Here is a 6,056-nt window from a genome sequence, read left to right on the forward strand (position 1 = left end):
CATCCGATGATGTCATCAGGGCAGATGTAGCATCATGATATCATCCAGTTCAGTCCATGTTCCCTGATAGGATGAGATCACCCAAGTGACTAACTTGTTTAGGAAGTAGGAAGCAGCAGCAATTAGGGAAAACAGGGTGGGGGGGTTGAGGGGGGCAGTGATTGCACAATTTAAGTGTTTAGAGGAAGGGTTACACCCCAACATGCTTTCGAACCGTGGTGCTGGAGAAGACTCTTACGAGTCCCCTGGACTGCAAGGAGGTCAAATCAGTCCATCCTAAAGGAAATCAACCCTGAGTGCTCATTGGAAGGACAGATAATGAAGCTGAAGCTCCAATATTTTGGCCACCTAATGCGAAGAGAAAACTCCCTGGAAAAGACCCTGATGCTGGGAAAGACTGAAGGCAAAAGGAGAAGGGGACGGCAGAGGATGAGATGGCTAGATAGCATCACGGATGCAATGAATATGAACTTGAGCACGCTCCGTGAGAGAGCGCAGGACAGGACGGCCTGGCGTGCTATGGTCCATGGGGTCACGAAGAGTCGGACATGACTGAACGACTGAACAACAACAACACCCCAACAAAATTATTAACTGAGAAATCAGCTGCTGAATGATAAGTGTAGCTCCCTTCCCACTATTCTGGGGGAGAAATGGGACTTATGACTTGGCAGCTGGCAACACACACTGAGACAACCGCTTAGCAAAACCTTTCTCTGCACTTGTGAGCGACACGAAATGCAGCACTGGAGCACCAAAGAATTCCCCAGGATGTAGGGATCTATTTAGTCCCTTGTGTGTGATTGGGCTGGTTTTCTCAGCCTCGCCACCACCCACACTGCATGTGTGAAGAGGAATGTTTCTGTTTGCAAAGCACACTGCAGCCCGGCGTGCCCTGGGGGCCGATTCTCCCACTAGATGGCATCTATGAGCAAGATGGATCTTGCAGGACGGCACTCACTCGCTCCGCTGGAAAACCAGCCAGGCCAGCTGCCAAGTCTGTTCCGTGGTCTAGGAGGCTGTGAAAACTGCAGCAGGAAAACAAGCCTCTCTCTGGATGCCCCAAGCACCAGGCCCACTGCAGGTAATGGGTGAACTGATGCTTCAGCATCTAGGAAGGTGGGTATCTGCCGCGCTGAGCAGATGCTCAGATTTCCAGCAGACAAGGGAACAAGGATCATAGCCATGCAAGCGAGCACAAGTCAGCGTGAGCGTGCAAACTGGCTGTGCATGACCCAGTGCATGCAACCCCAAGGTAAGGAATCCCAGAGGGCAAAGACCTCTTCCTGAGACCCTTGGAGAACTGGACTCAGGATTCAGTGGGGACTGCCGACAGAGCTGAGATAAACAAGGTACAGGAACCAGCTCCTATGGTTAAGCCCGACCATCGCTAATCCATTTAAATGCGGGCAAAGTCAAAACTGCCATACCATCGCTAAAATGCTCAAATAGACAGTTGGTTAAAGAAGAGGAAGGAGAGGAGAGAGATTTGGTTATGCAGAATATGGATTTGCCCTTTATTTGTGGTGTGTGTGGTGGGGGGAGATACACAAGGATATGATAAGGCAGCCTTCCCCAACCTAGTGCCATGCTGTCTGGGAATGATGGGAGTTGCGGTCCAACTCATCTGGTGGGCACTAAGTTGGAGAAGGCTGTGATAAGGTATCCACAGAACAACACACACATAATTTTTTGATGCAAGTGACAGTCACAGTTCAGGGACATAACTAGGGTTTGGAACAGGTTGATGATGATGATCACAGTTATATCCCACCTTTTTTAACAACATAAGAAGAGCCCTGCTGGATCAGACTATCTAGTCCATCATTCTGTTCTCACAGTGGCCAACCAGCTGTTGATGGGAAACCCACAAGCAGGACATGAGTGCAACAGCACCCTCCCACACATGCTCCCCAGCAACTGGTGTACATAAGCATACTGCCTCTGGTTCTGGAGGTAGCACATAGCCAACAGGACTGGTAGCCAGCCACTGATCGCCTTCTCCTCCAGGAATTTGCCTAGCCCCCTTTTAAAGCCATCCAAATTGGTGGCCATCACTACATCTTGTGGTAGCAAATTCCATAGTTTAACTATGTGCTGTATAAAGAAGTCCCTACTTTTAATCTGTCCAGAATCTCCCACCAATCAGCTCCATGGGATGGCTCTCTTTGGTTCTAGTATTAGGAGAGAGGGAGAAAATCATCTCCCTGTCCACATTCTCCACACCTGCATAGTTTTGTACACCTCTATTATGTCTCTCCTAACTCACCTTCTCTCCAAGCTAAACAATCCCAGCTGTTGTAAACTTCTCTCCTAGGGGAGATGCTCCAGCTCTTTGATCATTTTAGTGGCCCCTTTCTGCACTTTTTCCAACGCTACAATATCCTTTTTTGGGTGCAGTGACCAGAACTGTACACAGTATTCCAAGCGGGGTTGCACCACGGATTTGTATAACGTTAGCATGATATCGGCAGTCCTAGTTCCCTTCCTAATTATGGCTAACGTGGACTTTGCCTTTTTTTACAGCTGCAGCACACTCTGCATGCAAAATAAGCCCTCAGCCACTGAGATATGGTCCTCCTCCTCTCCGCTGTATCCTAACTACCCTGTGAGGTAAGCTAGGCTAAGAGTCAGTGACTGGCCCAAAGTCACCCAGTGAGCTTCATAGCCAAGTGGGAACTAGAACCCGGATCTCAAACATTCTAACTCCTACACCACCCTGGCTCTCTCCAGAGGAAATTCCAGCAAAGGCTGCAGGAGGTGGGTGGGCTTGGAACATAGGAAGCTGCCTTATATGGAGTCAGACCTTTGGTCCTTCTAGCCCAGTACTGTCAACACTGACTGGCAGTGGATCTCCAGGGTTTCAGGCAGGTGCTTTTCCAGTTCTACCTGGAGATGCCGGGGATCAAACCTGGACCTTCTGCATGCAAAGCAGGGGCTCTGCCACTGAGCCCCAGCCCTTCCCCTAGGAAGATGCCTTGCACCAAGTCATCCCCTTGGTCCACCTAGCTCAGTACCATCTGCACTGACCGGCAGTGGCTCTCCAGGGGATTGAACCTGAGATCTTCTGCATGTAAAGTTGGTGCTCAGCCACTCCTTCCTCAACCTACTTCATGGTTACCTATTTTTGCTACCAGTGGGGCAGTGCCTCTGCATCAGGGAAAAGTCCTTGCCCACCTCGCCCAGTATTGTCTGGCAGCAGATCTCCAAAGTCTTGGGCACAGAAGGTTCTTTCTCATCACCTATTACTCGACATCCGTGTGAGCAGAGGTGCTGGGATTCAACCTGGGATCCTCAGCATGCAAAGCAGGCACTCTACCACCAAGCTAGGGTCACCCCCTCCCCATAGTCAAGTTTGAAGGCCCTCCAGGTATTAGAAGGTAGGCCCCCTACATAATCCAAACACCAATTTAATACTGAAAGGACAATTCCAGCCACCAACCACCATCCTGGTACACCAGCCTTCCCCAATCCGATGCCCTCCAGATGTTTTGGACTGCAACTCGCAGCATTCTTGACCATTGGCCATGCTGGCTGGGGCTCAGGTGAAGTTCAAAGCAACTGGAGGCCACCAGGCTGAAGAAGGCTATGGTATGTCATATTGAAAGGATAGGTAACCCAGTGCCTTTCAGATCTTGAACTATAGCATATAGTATAGCATATAGGCCTCGGATGGCCTTCTCTCTGTCCCATCAGCCAGGACAGCTAGACTGGTGGGGACAAGGGAGAGGGCCTTTTCTGTGGTGGCCCCCACTCTGTGGAACTCCATTCCTAGGGAACTCTGCCATGCCCCCTCTTTAATGAGCTTCCGCCATGCATTAAAAACGTGGTTGTTCAGGCAGGCATTTGGGGTGGGTTAGGGTATTTTAGAAAATGTTTTAATTGTAGAATTTTATTGTTTTAAACTGTTTTATTATATACTTCGTACATCGCCCAGAGTGGCTGGGTGACCAGCCAGATGGGTGATTAATAAATTTAATAAATAAAAAAAAAATTAATTAATAAATAAATATAACTCCAATAAGACCGGACCATTGGTCACCATTAGCTGGGGCTTATGGCAGTTGTAGTTCAAAACATCTGGAGGGTGCCGGGTTCCTTTCCCCAGCCCTATCGATGCAGATGTTGCATCTCTGCCCTATCAGTACAGATAGTGCTTCCCTTAGAAACATCTGTATTTTGGTGGAGAAATGCAACTGCAAATAAAATATCTGGATCTGAATACTCAGCCTCCCAAGGCAGGCAGCCATGTTAGATGCCAAAATTTTGTTTCCCCTCTCCTTGGGTGACAGCATGTTGGTGCTGTTTGGATTTTACATCTCCAAGATATCGAACACCCAAAGTTTCAGAAGGGAAGTTGTGCCACCAGGCTTTCCGTTTGTGCATTTTCCCAGTGCCACCATTGGGGTGCCCTCTCCATTAGTCAAAAACTAGGTATTGCATTTGAGTTACTTAGAAGGTTTAAGAAAAACTAAATCAACCCTGACTGCTCATTGGAAGGACAGATACTAAAGCTGAAGCGCAAATATTTTGGCCACCTCATGCGAAGAGAAAACTCACTGGAAAAGACCCTGATGCTGGGAAAGATTGAAGGCAAAAGGAGAAGGGGACAGCAGAGGATGAGATGGCTAGATAGCATCACCGATGCAATGAATATGAACTTGAGCACGCTCCGGGAGAGAGCGCAGGACAGGACGGACTGGCATGCTATGGTCCATGGAGTCACGAAGAGTCGGACACGACTTAACGACTGAACAAGAAAGACATTTATACATTAGGTGACCCAAGCCACTTGCTTAGAAGTGCGTAGCTATCTCTCCCAGGCAAGTGGGAGCCATTTCTCCTTTCTAGTTTTTCCAGCATTTCCTCATGCAATTGCAGATTCCTCTCCCAGCAACCTTAAACCAAAGCAGGGAGTGAAAAAGACATCAGGTGGTGTTGTTTCAAAAACCTGTTTGAAAAGGTGATTGATCAGTCTAACAAACATTGCAGTCACCAGTCACCTCCAGCCACTCAAGCAGGGAACCTTTTACAAAATGTGGTGCTTCTAGGCTAGACTTCCCTCCAGATGTTTTGGACGACAACTCCCAGCATTCCTGATCATTGGCCAGACTGGATGGGGCTGATGGGGGGGTTGAAAGTCCAAAACATCTAGAGGGCATGAGATTGGGGAAGGCTGTTCTAAGCTACAAGAAATGCGTGTGGGCAGGTGGGTGAACTGAAGTTCTTGAGGCCCTGTTATGTTTTGCAGACTTATTGACCAAGGCTGAAATATTGGGTAGACCCTGATAACACAACATTGCCACTAGTGATGTGGGTTTTCCTGAAAATTTTGAAATAGAAAATTTTGCGGAAAGAAAATCCTTTGCAATGTTCTCTATGCATAAATTACCTATTAAGGTACTTGGCACAGGGTAGTTTGCATCAGAACATTTTCAGTTTGCATCAGAAAATTTTCTGATACCCTAGAAAGTGTTGTCATTTAGTTTATTTTACTTTGTATTTAGTAAACAAAAAAGGAACCCATCTTGATTTTTTTACCTGAAGCTATTCAACCTGAAATATTTGAGGGGGGAAATTAACACACATTTAATGTGATTTTAATGTTGTATTATATAGAATTTTTTATTGGAATACTTGAAAAAATGTAAAGACAATAAGATCTACTCCCCTTACCTTATTTAAATTTAAGAGGAACCCCCCCCCCAAAGGGACTGAAAACTGTTGACATGCTAATAGATTTTAGCTACAATGAAGAACTGACATGCTGACAGCCACCCATCTACAACTCTGAAACTACCAACCTTGCCTAATATTGTATTTACAACTGGCATCCATTCATCATTACAAATGAACTGATGAAATGGAAAATCTTCTGTGGAAGAATAAAGCACTGGAAAATTTCCCCATTCCGGAAGAGTTTCCACCCACATCACTGATTGCCACACAGCTAAATGCGCAAAGCCCAACACCATCCAGTGATGCCTGGAGCACGTCTGAACTCCTGCCGTGCCGGGCCTTCAGCCAAGGGTTTGCAAGGCCAGGCTGCAGAAATC

This window comes from Heloderma suspectum, chromosome 6, assembly GCF_057233095.1.
Source record: "Heloderma suspectum isolate Gila_16-S chromosome 6, 16-S_ref, whole genome shotgun sequence".
NCBI classification, from domain to species: domain Eukaryota; kingdom Metazoa; phylum Chordata; class Lepidosauria; order Squamata; family Helodermatidae; genus Heloderma; species Heloderma suspectum.